This window comes from Saccopteryx leptura, chromosome 13 (genome assembly GCF_036850995.1).
Source record: "Saccopteryx leptura isolate mSacLep1 chromosome 13, mSacLep1_pri_phased_curated, whole genome shotgun sequence".
Classification (NCBI taxonomy): Eukaryota; Metazoa; Chordata; class Mammalia; order Chiroptera; family Emballonuridae; genus Saccopteryx; species Saccopteryx leptura.
Genome location: NC_089515.1, coordinates 53707912 through 53724485, shown reverse-complemented (window position 1 = coordinate 53724485; position 16574 = coordinate 53707912). Strand labels below are relative to the sequence as shown.

Below are 16574 nucleotides of genomic sequence, written 5' to 3'. Positions count from 1 at the left end.
GCGCTCAATAAGGAATTGTTCGAGGAATGAACATCCACAAAAGAGGAAAAGCAGTTGCAGAAGGTACGTGGAGCTTAAAACACGTGGGGAAGAGGTGTTGTCGGGTCCTTAACCAGGATTCATCCAGGGTCTTCTGTGAACCTGTCAGTGTTTCTTGGGTGAGACCTGAGCTCATCACATGTTTACAGCCTCGTGCAAACCTGGCACGTCTCTGCGTGTGACTCTGTGCATACGTACACACATGCTGTGATAGAGTTGTATCACAGAAATGTACCTCACTATTGAGGAATGGGCTGCATATACAATGGGGATAATGGTGTGATTCGGGCAATACGTCTAAAGACTCAGGAGGAGAAAGGTTGACTCAGGTTGGTATGAGAGGCAAAGTTGGGAGGGGCGTGGATAAGGGGTGGGAATGGGCCAAGGTCAGGGAGAACATAGCCCCTGGCTCAGCCCGAGGGGACATGGGTACAGGACTACATTGGAAAGTAAAGTGGGTCAGGCAGGATGGGGATCACATCTCGAAGGGACTTTAGGAAATAGTCACAGAAGTTTGTATTTAATGCAACCAGCATAAGGAAGCCATCTATTCTGGAGAGAAGCAGTGATTTGATGAGGCCCGTGCTGTAAGGTCACCTGGTAACCCAGCAGGCCTTTGGGCCGATCAGCCTCGGGGACCAGAAGGGAAAAGACAGCAGCCCAGGATTGGCATCTCAGGTCCAGTTTCAGTTGTGTGGGTACTTTCTGGTCCCCGTGGGTGCTCCGGTGGCACCCACCAAAAGCAGCTGGTGAGCAGAACTGCCTGTGGCTCAGAACTCCCCCTGAACAGGGTCTGGGACTGACGAAGGAGTGGCCGAGCCTGTCCAGCGCCACCTTCCCAGACGTCAGGTCCGGTCCGTGTTTCTAGTGCTCTGTGCAGAAACTACGTTTTTGTTTGTCTGTTTGTTTTTAAGAAAAGGCAGAGGGGCGAGGGTCTTGTTCACAGGAAGGAGTCTCAGTTGGCTGACTTCTCTAAGCTTAATCCAGCCCATGTTTTTCATAGGACGCTCCATTCAGCTTCTAAAAACATCACACTTAAGAATTCCCAGGTCAGGCCCTGGCCGGTTGGCTCAGCGGTAGAGCGTCGGCCTGGCGTGCGGGGGACCCGGGTTCTATTCCCGGCCAGGGCACACAGGAGAAGCGCCCATTTGCTTCTCCACCCCCCCCCTCTGTCTCTCTCTTCCCCGCCCGCAGCCAAGGCTCCATTGGAGCAAAGATGGCCCGGGCGCTGGGGATGGCTCCTTGGCCTCTGCCCCAGGCGCTAGAGTGGCTCTGGTTGTGGCAGAGCGACGCCTCGGAGGGGCAGAGCATCGCCCCCTGGTGGGCAGAGCGTCGCCCCTGGTGGGTGGATCCCGGTCGGGCGCATGCGGGAGTCTGTCTGACTGTCTCTCCCCGTTTCCAGCTTCAGAAAAATACAAAAAATAAAAAAAATTCCCAGGCCAAAGAGAGGTGCCCGTTTGTCGGCTAGCCGAGCAGATCTCCTCCCTGGTCTTTGTTGGCAGGTGGCATGCAGGGTATGGGACAGGAGGGAGAACAGGTGCAGGAGGGACAAGATGGACTGAGTCAGCCGACGGGAGACGTGTGACCTGGCTGCCATTCAGCTCCTCAGATTCCCAGGGTCCAGGCCAGGTGGGTTCTAAAACTCCCCTGCTTCAGGGACTTGGCGTGTGACAGACTGAAGCCTTCTAGGGAAACGTCTCCCCCTGTCCCAACAAACTCAGAGGACTTCTGGCATCTTCCTAACATGCACCACAGACATGCACTTTTGCAAAAGTCCAGTGAAGTACCTTTGGAAGAGCGCCTGTTCTGTTAGAGAGGAGGACATGTTGTAAATAACTAAGTAACCGAATGTACTGAACGCGGGCCCTGCCAGATGGTGTTCTGACTCCCAAGGACTCGGCAGCGAGCAGGGCAGACGGCAGTCTCAGCCCGCAGAGCAGACGCCCCAGTGGAGGCGGTGGGGGAGTGGATGGTAAACAAGGAAATAAGTGAGAGGTCACAGTCTGGACGGTGCCGAGCGCCGTGGGAACAGAGCGGAGAGGGTTGGGGTCAGCGTGTGTGAGAGCCACTTGTTCTGAGGGTCCTCTCTTCCGTTTCCTCGCTTTCTCACAAAGCCATCTGGCAGGGACAGTGTGGACCTGGGTGGGTGCGCGTGGGGGACCCCCCATCGTTCAGGCCTGTAGTCTGTAAGCCATTGCAGGGGTTCAGGCAAATCATCAGGGAGACTCTTTTATGTCAACAAGACGTGGTCTTCAGAGTCGGTCGGTGTGGGTCTTGGTCCAGGCGTTTGTAAAGACATTTGCTTGTTTCATTATATTCCTTAGGAGTTTGTCTGGAGTACACAGTTTGGTAGCACCTTGACATGACATTTGTATCTGGGAGCAAGGCTTTGTACTTGAAAAGTCTGTGAAAGTGATAAGATGGAACATTGCAAGAAAACAGAGTCTGTTGACAGTAAACGCTCAGAAGTTGGACTGGTTAGGTTAGACGGACGTGGCCAAAATTGTATTCATTAAGTTTCTTGGAAGGGATTCTCTCCTTTGATGGAAAAGCAAGGCAAGTCTATCAAAGTTACTTTTTTTTCTAGAAAACTAGGTTAAGGATTGTTTCGAAATATACCATGCAACTGAGAACACCGGGAGTTGCCCCACTTCTGTCCACTCCTGACCCGCGGGGGCCCAGAGTCCCTGTGTCCTGCCCACTCCCATGTCTACTTCTGCGCTCCTAAGTGGCCCTCTAGAATCCTGATGGGGCCCACACTGCTCTTAGCCCGTTCCCTTCCTTTACTAAAGGAAGTACACTCAGTAAATGCTTTAAACATTCGCTTCAGTGACATTTAGTATCAGCCTTGTGCTGTGTTGTAAAAACTCATCCTGGCTTCTCCCCACGAAACCTCCCCACTAATATCGGGCTTACTTGCTTACCTTTAGTTGTCAGAGAGGTGATGCTTACCCTTTTTTTTTTTTTTTTTTTTTTTTTTTTTCTGAAGCTGGAAACGGGGAGAGACAGTCAGACAGACTCCTGCATGTGCCCGACCCTGGGATCCACCCGGCACGCCCACCAGGGGGCGATGCTCTGTCCACTAGGGGGCGATGCTCTGCCCCTCCAGGGCATCGCTCTGTTGCCACCAGAGCCACTCTAGCGCCTGGGGCAGAGGCCAAGGAGCCATCCCTAGCGCCTGGGCCATCTTTGCTCCAATGGAGCCTTGGCTGCGGGAGGGGAAGAGAGAGACAGAGAGGAAGGAGAGGGGGAGGGGTGGAGAAGCAGATGGGCGCTTCTCCTGTGTGCCCTGGCCGGGAATCGAACCCAGGAATTCTGTACGCCAGGCCGACACTCTACCACTGAGCCAACTGGCCAGGGCCGATGCTCACCTTTTAAAAAAAGTCTTTTTTCTATTGATTTGAGAGAGAGGAAGGGAGAGAGAGAGAGAGAGAGAGAGTGAAAGAGAAGGGAAGGTAGAAAGAGAGAGAGAAACATCAACTTGTTGTTGCACTTAGTTGTTCCATTTAGCTGTTCACTCACTGATTGTTTCTCATACGTGTCCTGACTGGGGATTGAACCCACAACCTCAGTTCGCCAGGACAGTGCTTTATCTACTGAGCCAACTGGCCAGGGCCTGATGCTCACTTTTTAAAAATGTGACAAATTGTTAATATTTTAATAAATGACTTAACATCTCTGAATGAGGATTTAAAATGTAAAACTAATGTCTTGACTTACTCCTAAGGCTTTCTCAAAAACTGAAGCAGTCAAGTGTAACTTAGAAGAAGTGACCCTTGCACGTGTAACTTGCTCCACCATGTTTCCTGGGGTTTTCTCTTTCTGTTTATCAAGAGGCACAAGTGAGAAAGAGAAACAGAGAGGCACTTCCTTAGGAGTCCTCAAAAGAACCATGTCTGTACCTATTTATCTTCCTCACGGGAGTTGCACAGGCATGCTAGGCTTCCGCGTAGATGTGCTGCCCCCCAAGCCACAGCTACCGAACCCCGTCACTCCATTGCTCTGGCTGTTGTCCTCTGTTGGACAGGCGTGCAACGGGTTAATTTTTTACATCTGTCCCTGAAGAACGAGGAACAACTACACCTTGACGGTGATTCAAGAAACATAGCAGATAGCAATCTGCTTTTGATGATAAGAGGATGGACTGTGCTATGTACAAATACTTCATACTTGATTTGAACATTCCCTTCTATCAGTAGATGGCATGTATTTAATTATACAAATGACTAAAACAGGAAAATGTGGTTCTACCATACTCTTTGGGCACGTGTCATTCTGAGAGAGAGACTCCAGAATAGAGTTCAGGGGCTTTTTCTTCCCCAGGTCTCCCTGAGGTGAAAGTGAGTGTTGGAGACTCCCAATTGCGGGTGTTAAATGTTTGACAGGTATCGGGCAGGTAGGTAACTGTGTGAAGCTGCCAAGATCAAAAGACATCAAAGGCATGTCCCAGAAGGGCTCCCAGTGTGGTGGGGAAGCAGGTCCCAAACGAGTTCAGTTATGACAGTGGCGTTAACCTGTAACGTAGGTACACAAACAGGACAGGGAGGACTGAGGGCCTGGGACCTTCTTTGGTCAGAGAAGGCAGAGCAGCCCATGAAAGGGCACCAGAGCTTCTGTCCATTTTGCCTGGACAGTGGCAGGGAAGGGCCAGAGGAGAGTGTGGAAGCTTGCTTGCTATTGGGCTGTCTCCCGTGCTGAGGAGTCCTGTGGTGACAAGGAGAGGCTGGTAGAGCTTCATCAGCAGGCGGAGCGAGACGGGATAAAGAAAAATGAAATGTTCGATTGGGAGGACGGCCTAGGGCTCAGGGGGACCGAGCAGCACTGCACAGCCTCCTGGGGCGATGTGACGAGGGTCTGTCTGAGCCTCAACCTGCCACCTTTTGTCACTAGAGGTACAGCCCTCCTGCCAGATGGGCTTTAAAATTTATGCACCACCCAAGAGAAAAAAGAAAGGTCTAGGAAGAGAAGAAATAGGCTAGGAGGAATTGAGTGAGCTTTGACCAGTCCTCCTCCTTTGAACCAAATTCATTAGTGAAATTCGAGAAACCTTCTCGGGCCCCTATTCAGGTTTTAATTTGCTGCCATCTGTTGAGAAGACAGAAGGAGAGGTGTCTTTCCGCAGTGCAGCCAGCCAATGAGAGGAGCGTTAGCCGCTCTAGCTCTCGGAGTGGGCCGGGCCGCCCGCACCTCCCGGAGCCCGGGGCTGGCTCACAGGGGGCAGGCACCAGCTTGTCGAAGCTTTCCCACTTGTCCAAGCACCTTTAAACAATCCGTGCCCGAAGTCCTTTCATCTTCAGGCTCAGGAAAGTGAAAACGGCCCCAAAAGGCGCACTGTCTCCAGTAAACAGCGTACCGGAGAGGCCCGCGCTCCTTTGAGGGCGGAGCGCCTGGGGCCCCGGAGGCCCCGTCCTACCCTGCTGCCCTGGGCTTGTTTCGCCCTGTCTGTGAACGGGACGCTGTGAGACCGGCACGGATAAAAACAAAGGGAATTACATCTAAAAAGGGGAGATGGCCAGACTGCTTTATATTTGGGGGTGGTTTGTGCAGTTTAAAAAAAGCCTCTGTTGCTAGGAGCCCGGCACATTTCTGTGAACGGGTGCTCAGCGTTCGTGAGCGCGGTGCCTGGGGGCGGTGGTCGCGGGGTTAGTCAGTGGGGGTGCAGCTCCTAGAGAGGCTGCGGCTGTCGGACCAGCTCGGCCGCGTGTCCACGCTGCTGCAGGGTCCTCGCCCGCACCCCTCTCCTCCCCGCACAGAGGGCGGACTGCCCTGTGCAGTAGCTGACTGACAGCCGTGCCTGTGCCTCGCAGGGCCACCGCCATGAGGCCCTTGGTGCAGCTGGGTGCGTGACTGAACCCCGTTCTCTCCTCTCCCAGTGGTGAAGCGGGGAAGGACGCCCCATCGGGAGGGACCCGCGGTCCCATCCAGTAGCGGGGCCTCACGTCACTGGAGGCCCACAGTCAGAAATCTCGACCTGCAACTTTAGAGGGTGGGTCCCCGAAAGAATCTGAGAGCGGGCGCGGAGAGAAGAGGAGGCAGGAGAGGAGGAGAGGAGGAGAGGAGAGGAGGAGAGGAGAGGAGGAGCAGTGCTCTCTGGTGAGGAGCACCTGGCGGCCGCCCTGCAAGTCCGGCTCCCTTGCTTGGGCAGCTGCCGTCTGTAGGCTGAAGTTTCGAAAAGGTAGGCACCATTCTGTTGATGGTACTACTTGAGAACTTTCAGAAACAGGTTGGCCTTGACTGTGTGTGTGTGTGTGTGTGAGAGAGAGAGAGAGAGAGAGAGGAGAGCGAGGCAGATCACAGTGCTCGTTTTGCCCTGGTACTCTGAGAGAGACACGGAAAAGAGGGGTTGCAGTCCCTTTGCTTGGCGAGTTGGACTTTAGACATCATGAGAACTGGAGGGTAAGTGTTGCCTCCGCACTTGGACTCCCGACCGGCGTCACTGGCTGTTTGGGGAGTTGGAACCGAGTCACAGAAGGGGCCCGGAGAATTGTTCCCAAAGCGGAATGGCAGGAGGCTGGTACCGGCCAGCACAGCGTGGGTCACCGGGAGAGCCTCGGCTCGAGGGGAAGGAGGAGTGTGACTCGAGATCCCGGCCAGCACAGCGTGGGTCACCGGGAGAGCCTCGGCTTGAGGGGAAGGGAGGAGTAGTGTGACTCGAGATCCCAGCCAGCACGGCGTGGGTCACCGGGAGAGCCTCGGCTCGAGGGGAAGGAGGAGTGTGACTCGAGATCGCAGGGTGCCTCCGTTTGGAACGAGGCAGGACTCTCACCCCACAGCGGTAAACTTGTCCAAGCTGCTCCATCTCAAGGGGACTCCTCAGTGTCGTCTCTAGTGGACAGGGGCCGATGCGCTCGCAGCCGCCAGCCTCGTGGGGAGGAACAGCACAGAGCAAGACCTCGGCACGCCTGTGACAAGGGTGCTCTTCTGAGCTATTTTATTTCCAGAAAAGCCTTACACAGAGCAAGGAAAAGAAAGCTGTGGGACTCATCAGGTGGTGAATATTAATTTATTTATTAATCCATAATCCAGTGCCTACTCTACCGTGGGTGGAAGCTCGAACTTTAAATGGCACCTTTTCATTCCTCTCCCCCTACAAGCCCTTTTTTTTTTTTTAAAGGGGGCGGGGTTGTTCCTCTTAAAGTTTCATCAGTAGAATTCCTGGCCAAAGGGACAGATTCTTTAAGGGGGAAAAGAAGCGTATGTTCACACAGATAATAACTGTAGAATCCTTCCATTTAAAATACTTCTGCCTTTCTAAAAGCAGTCAAATTAATTTACCTAAATTTGAGGATGATTCTGAGTTGGTAATCATCTGTGTTTATCAAGGCCTTGCTGTGCATGTACGCATGTTTCTGCTTAATTCAGTGAAGATGGAACTCGGACTGTGCAGCTTTCGGGCGAGGAGATGCAGACCGAGTGAGTTCACAGCGGCGCAGCTGGGCAGGGGAGAGCCAGGACGCCTCTGCCTTTCCGCGCCCAGAGGCGTGTGTGGTGGGAGGCCGCTCCATTGTCATCCAGTTCCGTCAGTCCTTCACAGAGCCCTCCTCCATGGTGGCACTCTGAACCCGCGATAATGTGCTGAACCCGCGATAATTTGGTATCTTGCAGCAAAAGACCCAAAGTGAGTCTGTAGTCTGGTTTTCTGGTCGGGTGAAGGAAGGCATGTCCACCTGGTGTGGTGGACAGAACGAGGCAAGGCAGGGAGATCTAGAGTTGAATCCCTGCTTCCTGCTCACTAATGTGCCCCAGGCAGGTCAGCGAGATTCTTCAAACCTCAGTTTCTTTATTCATTGGGTAGTTGTTACGCTGTCCCTCACACAGGGCTGCTTGTGATGAGGAATGGAAAGATGAGGTATGCAAAGTGGACTTTCAGTAAATAGTGTTCACTTCTCTAATTGTTTGTTAATGCTTCGTTACATCACAGTGTGACTAACTTTCTTTGAAGATCACTCTGCAATTGTTGAGGTCCTTCATGGTGGAGCTGGTCCCGCTTTGACACAGCGTCAGGGCACTGAGTGTTCTATGCTGAGTCCCCCAAAGCCTAGTGAAGTCAGCACAAAAGTGAGAATATCAGATGCTTCTTGTTCAACGTTTATACTTTTTCATTTGATTTTACAGAGAGAGGGAGAGAGAGAGAGGGAGAGAGAAACATTGATTTGTTGTTCCATTTATTTATGCATTCTTGGTTTTTGTATGTGCCCTGACTAAGTACCGAACTGGAAACCTTGGTGTATCAGGACGACACTCTAATCACTGAGAGCCTGGCCAGGGCCAGATGCTGCTTGTTCAAAAGTCAGTTTTTCGTGCTAATTATTGCAGAGTTATAGGTCAGTACACACACACATGCCGCTCATCTGATGGAGTTTTCCTAGGCCTCCAAAGTCATAGCAGAAGCATTGTGGGCAGAGTGCATATGTGAGGAGGGTCTAGCTCCGAGTTCTCACAGAGCAGAGAGTATAGTGTGGCAACCATTTATTTACCTTGGGCCCAGGGAAGGCCATCTACACAGCAGCCATGGGCTTTCTACGGCCTCTCTCATGTGACTTTAGGGAAGATTGAACTGGAGATAATATGCCTTTATAAAGATGGATTTGAGGTGCGCGTGATTGGCATATTTACTGGGTGAAAGCCTGGAGTCAAGTTTCTCAAGTAGGTGAGCTGGCATCAAGAATGGTGTTTTGGCCTGACCAGGCGGTGGCGCAGTGGATAGAGCGTCAGACTGGGATGCGGAAGGACCCAGGTTCGAGACCCCGGGGTTGCCAGCTTGAGCACGGGCTCATCTGGCTTGAGCACAAAAAAAAGCTCATTAGCATGGACCCAAGGTCACTGGCTCGAGCGGGGGGTTACTCAGTCTGCTGAAGGCCTGTGGTCATGGCACATATGAGAAAGCAATCAATGAACAACTACGGTGTCCCAACGAAAAACTGATGATTGATGCTTCTCATCTCTCTCTGTTCCTGTCTGTCTGCCTGTCCCTATCTATCCCTCTATTTGACTCTTCTTCTATCCCTGTAAAAAAAAAAAAAAAAAAAAAAGAATGGTGTTTTGATAATCCTTCCCTAACTTTGAGTCTCGATAGAGCTCAGGTCATCCCAGACACACAGGAGAGGGGCACAGGGATATTCCTGCCGGAGTCAAATACAGCCGTGTTCTCCTTTTCCCAGAAACGCCCCTGCTGACCTTGTTGGTCTCACACAGCCCAAATTTGTTGTTTTGTTTACTTGGCGGACCCGGGATGGCTGGAGAAATCCACCGGCATTCTGGAAGCCATCCTAGAGTAGCAGGACTCACTTTCCCTGAGCCCTGTGCAACAGTCAGTGTCACCATTTTGTGGGTCATACTACACCTGTTGCTTTAGGATTGTGTCTGGTAGCAGGGATTTTAGATGATGAAAACATAAACTAAGCTAAAATCCCAACTACAGTAAAGTAGGGCTTTGATATAAAACCTCACATGGCAAGTGCGTAGAGAGATGAACTATTTGAATAGTGAGTTTTTTCATGCTTGCTGACCCCTGGAAGTGAGTTTTTGTGGTTTTTTTTTTTCAAAAAATGAAATTAGGCCCTGGCCGGTTGGCTCAGTGGTAGAGCGTCAGCCTGGCGTGTGGAAGTCCCGGGTTCGATTCCGGCCAAGGCACACAGGAGAAGCGCCCATCTGCTTCTCCACCCCTCCCCCTCTCCTTCCTCTCTGTCTCTCTCTTCCCCTCCCACAGCCAAGGCTCCATTGGAGCAAAGTTGGCCCGGGCACTGAGGATGGCTCCATGGCCTCTGCCTGGGGCACTAGAATGGCTCCAGCTGCAATGGAGCGATGCCCCAGCTGGGCAGAGCATCGCCCCTGGTGGGCATTCCTGGTGGATCCCATTCCGGCACATGCAGGAGTCTGACTGCCTCCCCGCTTCTAACTTCAGAAGACTTTTAAAAAAAAATTAGTTTCAGTTACAGTTTTATTAACTTAGGTTTACGTTTGTTTGATAACCAATTTATGGAAACAAGAAGAACATACATTTGCCTTTTTTTTAATGTTGCCTTACACATTTTTAAAATAAAAATTTTTGTACAATTGTACTCTGGATGGTCAGGAGACATGAGGACGTATACATGAATGTTCATACTACTCAAAGGGTTAAGAATCTTTGACCTTGTACAACAACGCAGTGCCAACATTCTCCACAGGCTTTCTGTCGATGGTGGACAGAGGTTTGATTGTAAGTGAACTCCTACAATCATGCAATCATTGTGTTTTTAAATCAGTTAAATTTTTCCAGATTTGATTATTATCTCACTTAAAGTCTAAGAAAGGTAAGATAGCTTTAGTGAGAAAAGGATTTGACCTTGAGACACATTTTCTCTTTCCCAAGTATGAGAATAATTTTTTTTTGTATTTTTCTTTTTTTTTAATTTTATTATTATTATTTTTTTTTCTGAAGCTGGAAACGGGGAGAGGCAGTCAGACAGACTCCCGCATGCGCCCGACCGGGATCCACCCGGCATGCCCACCAGGGGCGACGCTCTGCCCATCAGGGGGCGATGCTCTGCCCCTCCGGGGCATCGCTCTGCCACGACCAGAGCCACTCTAGCGCCTGAGGCAGAGGCCAAGGAGCCATCCCCAACGCCCGGGCCATCTTTGCTCCAATGGAGCCTTGGCTGCGGGAGGGGAAGAGAGAGACAGAGAGGAAGAGGGGGGGGGGTGGAGAAGCAAATGGGCGCTTCTCCTATGTGCCCTGGCCGGGAATCAAACCCGGGTCCCCCACATGCCAGGCCAACGCTCTACCGCTGAGCCAACCAGCCAGGGCCTTTTGTATTTTTCTGAAGCTGGAAACGGGGAGGCAGTCAGACTCCCACATGCGCCCGACAGGGATCCACCCGACACGCCCACCAGGGGGCGATGCTCTGCCCCTCCAGGGCGTCGCTCTGTTGCAACCAGAGCTATTCTGGTGCCTGAGGCAGAGGCCATGGAACCATCCCCAGCGCCCGGGCCATCTTTGCTCCAATGGAGCCTTGGCTACGGGAGGGGAAGAAAGAGACAGAGAGGAAGGAGAGAGGGAGGGGTGGAGAAGCAGATGGGCGCTTCTCCTGTGTGCCCTGGCCAGGAATCGAACCCGGGACTTCCGCACGCCAGGCCGACGCTCTACCACTGAGCCAACTGGCCAGGGCCTCCCAAGTATGAGAATTTAAAAGTTCTTCACATGCTGCTCACTTACAAAGTTGAAAGTTTTGGTTCATTTTAATTACCATTTCCTCTTTTCCCCCCCCCCCCCCCCCGTTACTGGAGAGTGGGGAAGGGATTTGGCTACATTCTTACGGAGAGTGGACCGAACAGACCGGAGGCCTAACACGTAGCTGCTGTTTGGTTTACAGAAGGTCCAATTCAACGGAAAGTTTCCTTTTGATTGTTTCCTGAATTATATCTTCAGGAAATACCAGGAAACTAAGATATTTCACCAAAATTTCCAAATACCTCTGTGTAGGATTGGCACACACACGCACACCACAGGCACACCCACATTCGTGTGCATGTGTACAATACAAAACCAAACCCAGAGATCCCTGCTGTTTTGTGTGTGTGCAGCAAAGGCTGTTTCTCCTCCTGTCCTGGGCTGTGCTGCTGCCTTCTCCCACCTCACAGCTGTGCCTTCTGAAGCCTGTGACGTGGTCACTGGAACCGGAAACGGGAGAACTGGGACTTGTCCCCTAGCTTCCTCTATTAATTGAGATATAATTGACTTATAACATTTTATTAGTTTCAGATGTTACATAATGATCACCATTTATATATATATTGTGAAATGATCACCAACTACATTTCTCATTAAAAGGGAAAATTGTAAAATTCACAGCTAGAGCATATGTTTAGGTTATCTGACGAGAAAATATCTCATAAAGGAGTTTGAAACCATTTTAATTTACTATCTTCGTGTTCTAAAATGAAGTACTCAGTGAAGAAAAGTCCTTTGCCTTAACTGGCTTATGCTCTATAAATGCTCGCATGCAAGAACAAGGCTTACTTCTTTTTATTCCTTGTCAGACATAGGTAGATAGCCAATCAATACTTGTCGATTAAACTGGTCCTGACTCAGGCTGAAGCATAAGGTAATCATGTCAAGACTTTAGCAAAAATTCTGAGAGCATATTCTTCAATAATGAAGACTACTTGATATCATTTAATAACTCAATTGGCTACAGCTTCCTCCCCTCAAATTTCATTTTCTGGTTTAATATCTGATTAAAACTTTAAAAACTTAAGAATATGCTGATGCTTAACAAATCCCAAATTGTGCAGCTTAATGCTTTTCATTTGTAATGTTCCCACATGGGCTCATTATCATATTCCACCAGTGGGTCAAAGTCGCAGGGTCTCCGAATGAGCTCCTTCTATTCTGTTAGCTGGTTTTCCCTGACTTATCCCAGCAGAGGTCCGGTTATGGGAATTCTGGTCCATGTCCAGTTGTGGAAGACTCAACCTCAGAGCGTTTCTAGATGACTGTAAAATAATATGCAAGTTGAATTTTCCTAAATAATTATCTTACTGATTACACTAGTACAGTGGTTTTCAAACTTTTTTTGACTATCACTAATGGTAAGAAACACTTTTTAGGTCCCAACTTTGGGCACGCACACACACACAAACTGAAAAACAATTCCAACAAAACAATACTTGATACATATTGATATTTTCTCTTCTATTCCATTCCACTCTAGAAAAATCCCTGGTCATGACCTTTGAGTTAATTTTGTGACCCACTGATAGTGGTTCTCAATACTAGCTGAAAATAAGAATCAACAGGGAACTTCAAAAACATATGAAAACCAAAGGCACAATAGACGAACAGAATGAACTAGAGAGTGCAGAAATCTCCACACACTTGGTCCCTTGAGTAATGACAATATTTATACTATAAAGAAAAGATAGCCATTTGAATATCCATATGGAATAAAATGAATCGAGTCTAATCTCAAAATTCATACGGATCTAAATGTTAATGTGGATGTGACAGGTAAAACGATGTAACTTCCAGGTCTGCACTGTCCAGTATGGTAGCCACCAGCCACCTGGTGGCTGTCGAGTCCCTAATATGTAGCTGATCCGATAGAGACATGCTCTGAATGTAAAACAGCAGATTTCAAAAAACTTATGATGGAGAAAATTAAAATATCTCATCAATTGATATTGTTCACAGGTTAAAATAATGTTTTAGATAAAGTGGGTTATATAAGATATACTATTAAAATTAATTTCAGTTTCTTTTTGCTCTTTGTGGCTACCAGAAAATTTTTGCATAGTTGGCTTCCACTATTACATAGTTGGCTTCCACTATTTTTTCTGTTGTATGGCATCATCCTGGATGACCAAGTAGAATATATTAATAACCCTGGGGTAGGCAGTGATTTCTTAAACAAGACATAAAATGTGCTAATATAATGAAAAATATCTGTTATGTTGAACTTGATGAACACCAGGAAACTCCTTTCCATCAAAGCATGCCAATAAAAGAGGAAAAGACAGATTGCTGAGGGGGAGGAGACATTTGCCCTACAAGGAATCAATGCAGAGTCACACCCAGCGGAAATAAACAAGTCTAACACAGCAGAGGAACGGGCAGGAGATCCGGACAGGCACTCCACCGAGAGCGTCCCCAAGGAGCCAGGAGGCGTGGGACAGGCTGAGCTTCCTTAGCTAGCAGGGAATGCAGATCGAAGCTACAGGGAAGGAAGCACCACCACATTACCAGCCAGAGGGACGGCGCAGTACCCGCCAGGCTGTGGGCCTCTGGGATCTCCTGGGTCGACGTGGGCGTGTAAACTGGGGCAGCGGCCTTGGAAAACAGTCCAGCATCCTCTGTCACACGTGGGCACACCCGTACCTGTGGCCTCGCATGTCCACGCCTAGGTCTGTGTCCTGCAGAAACATGCACGTGTTCACCAGAGGACACGTTCAAGAAAGTTCCTAATTGTCACCCCAAACTCAAAACTGCCCAAGTTTCCGTCAGCAGGAGGATGGAGAAACAGGCTGCGACACAGTCATGTCATCAGATACGGAGCACCAGTGACAATGGGCCAACCGCTGTTGCTGAGAGAAAGAACCCAGATGCAAAGGAGTACATCTGGCACGATCGTTTATAAAAGTCCAAGGACCGGCAGTGTTAATCCGAGGCCGCAGCTTTCAGCATTTTTCATGTCTGTGGCATACCGAAAAAAAGATAGTTTTTGTCAGCCTGGTAAAAAAAAGGTATAATTTTGATGCAGTCACACTGGACAGCTGTTGTTATGTTGGCTGTTGTCATTATTTTATTTGACAGTCTAAGGGGAAAGGTTAAAAATTCTTGCAGCACACTAGCTGAAAGTCACTCACACATGGTGTTGGAAGCGAAGTCGGACTAGATTGATAGTCACAGGAGTGGGAGGGTGGACAACGGACGGGGGTGCTGGCAACGTCTTCTCTGTGGTCTGGTTCCTGATTATAACATGAGTGTGCTCGTCTTTATGATTTCTTACTTTGCTATTTATGTGCTGTACTTCAGTAAATAAATTTATTAAACAGCAATAACAACCATACTAAAGCCAGGTCGGGTCAGCACCTTCAGAGGTCCTGATTTCATTGATCTCCCAGGTAATTCCCATGTAGGGCCAGGGCCAACCACCAGGGCACCAATGAGTCACAACTGGCCCTTTGAGCAACCGTCTGCTTTAATATAACCATGACCATGCCAGGCTGTGCTAGGCCCTGCTTACTTTACTTCAAGTGGCTTTAAAGACAGAGTTCACAATGATGAAGCTTAGAGACATGAGGAGTCCCAAAGTTGAATGCCTTGGAAAGCCAGTTGGGTAACTGAAGCAGCCATGGGCCAGGCTGCCAAGCTAGGGCCTGCAGCTCCTGTCATTAGGGGCAGTCACTCTGTTGTGCCTCACAGATACTGCTTTTCACACACTGACTGCGGTGACCTCCTGCTGGTGGAGGGTCACCACTTCCTGTGCTGCGGTATTCTGGAGCCAGACCCACAATCGCTGCAAGGTCGGCCTGTCTTGCCAGATCTTCCAATTCTGCAAATCTGGATTTTTATGTGAAAACCTTTGCATTTTAAATAGTGGCTCCAGTTGTCTTAAAGCTCTGTGCAGGTCAAAGAAAACTGATTGGTCAGCCCAGTTCAGCCAGCACCAAATTCTACCACTGGTTTATAACTCTGACTTAAAGTTGTGCAGTTAAGAGGAAACTTATGGGTATAATTGTATGGTATACTAATTACTGTTCCCTCTTTTACTTCTGCAGGGATGTTGTGAAAGGAAACGTGACACTAATATATATAGAGATACATATACACACATATAAACACCGGACCTGAGTTTGCTGGTAGTCAGCTTTTATATACTTAAGGTAATTATCATTATTTACATTTTATTTTACTTCTATTGTGTTTTTTTCATTGTAATCTTGGAAAATTACATCTATGACCCAAAAGTTGGTCTCATGGTATTGTTTCTCATGACCTGGGGTTGGAGTGGTGTTTGTGCCAGGAGAGTACCATGTTCTTCTCTGCGGAATACTGTGGGTTTCTCACCTTCTCTTTTCGGAAGGGGAAATGTGATGTGGACGCGTTCTCTGAGAGCAGCAGGTGGCGAGCAGCCCCACAGCCCTCAGTGGTGTCTGCCCCTGGGCTCTGCCTCCCGCTCCTCCCTGTCCCCCACGCCTGCGGCTCCATGTGGAAGGAGGGATGGCTCTGTCACACTTCTCCAGAAGCGTCACAAAGGACGGTCACCTACTCTCCTGCATGGTGAAGAGTTACAGAGCATATTCACAAGCATTGATTGGATGAAAGCAAAATTCAGTAACGGAGACAGAAGGTAGCATTTTAGCCTTCAGTGCCTACATTGACGTGTGGCTCTGTGTCAGTCTGAGGAAGTCACATGATCCCTCTAAATTTTTTTTGTTTCCCTGTAAGCTGGGAGTATTTATAGTTACTATCTTTGTGAGGGTTCGATGAATTAATGCTTGTGGAAAAAACTTTGTAAATTGTGATCTATTTTATAGTCACTAGTTAGCATTTGAATCATCTTGTTATTTTGTAGTAGTCTGTGAAAAAGTAGTATTGCACTCTCAATTTTCAGTCGTAAAACCAGATGGCGGTGTCACCGGTCACCTGAACAACCCTTATACCAGCAGTTCTCGAAGTGTGCGCCAGGGCACATTGGTGTGCCCTAGAAGATTTCCAGGTGTGCCCTATGGCATCCCAGAGAAATATGTGCCTGTTGGGGACCAAAAAACCAACAGGGTTTTTGGAGTTTAGATTTTTGAGGGATATAGGTGTGGGGAATTGGCTGTAAGCTGACAGTCTGCCCAACACCCCACCTCACTTGCCTGATTAGGTTGCAAAAGGCTGTTAAGCTGTGGTGCTGGATTGTTTACACTACCCCCCATGTTCCCCAGAAAGACTGGAGGCAAGTTTCTTCTCTCCTTTGTTTGGTGTAAAGTTAAGATGATATGTATGGTGGGGGTTTTATGCACTCAACACAATTAAAAGAGAGGAATTCTTCAGTGTATTGATG

At 49.1% G+C, this 16574-nt stretch overlaps 1 protein-coding gene across 3 annotated transcripts in view; it reads left to right on the top strand.

The window, feature by feature from the left end:
• The window catches only part of CERS3 (ceramide synthase 3), an 87348-nt gene continuing 70774 nt past the window's right edge, over positions 1 to 16574 (top strand). Inside the window, exons 1-2 of one of the 3 annotated variants that reach the window (XM_066355085.1) lie at positions 1 to 63; positions 15301 to 15405. The gene's annotated coding sequence lies outside the window, so the exon portion shown is untranslated. Of the gene's footprint in view, positions 64 to 6066; positions 6215 to 6882; positions 7028 to 15300; positions 15406 to 16574 lie in introns of those variants that run through there. The other 2 variants (XM_066355083.1, XM_066355084.1) reach the window with 2 other exon arrangements.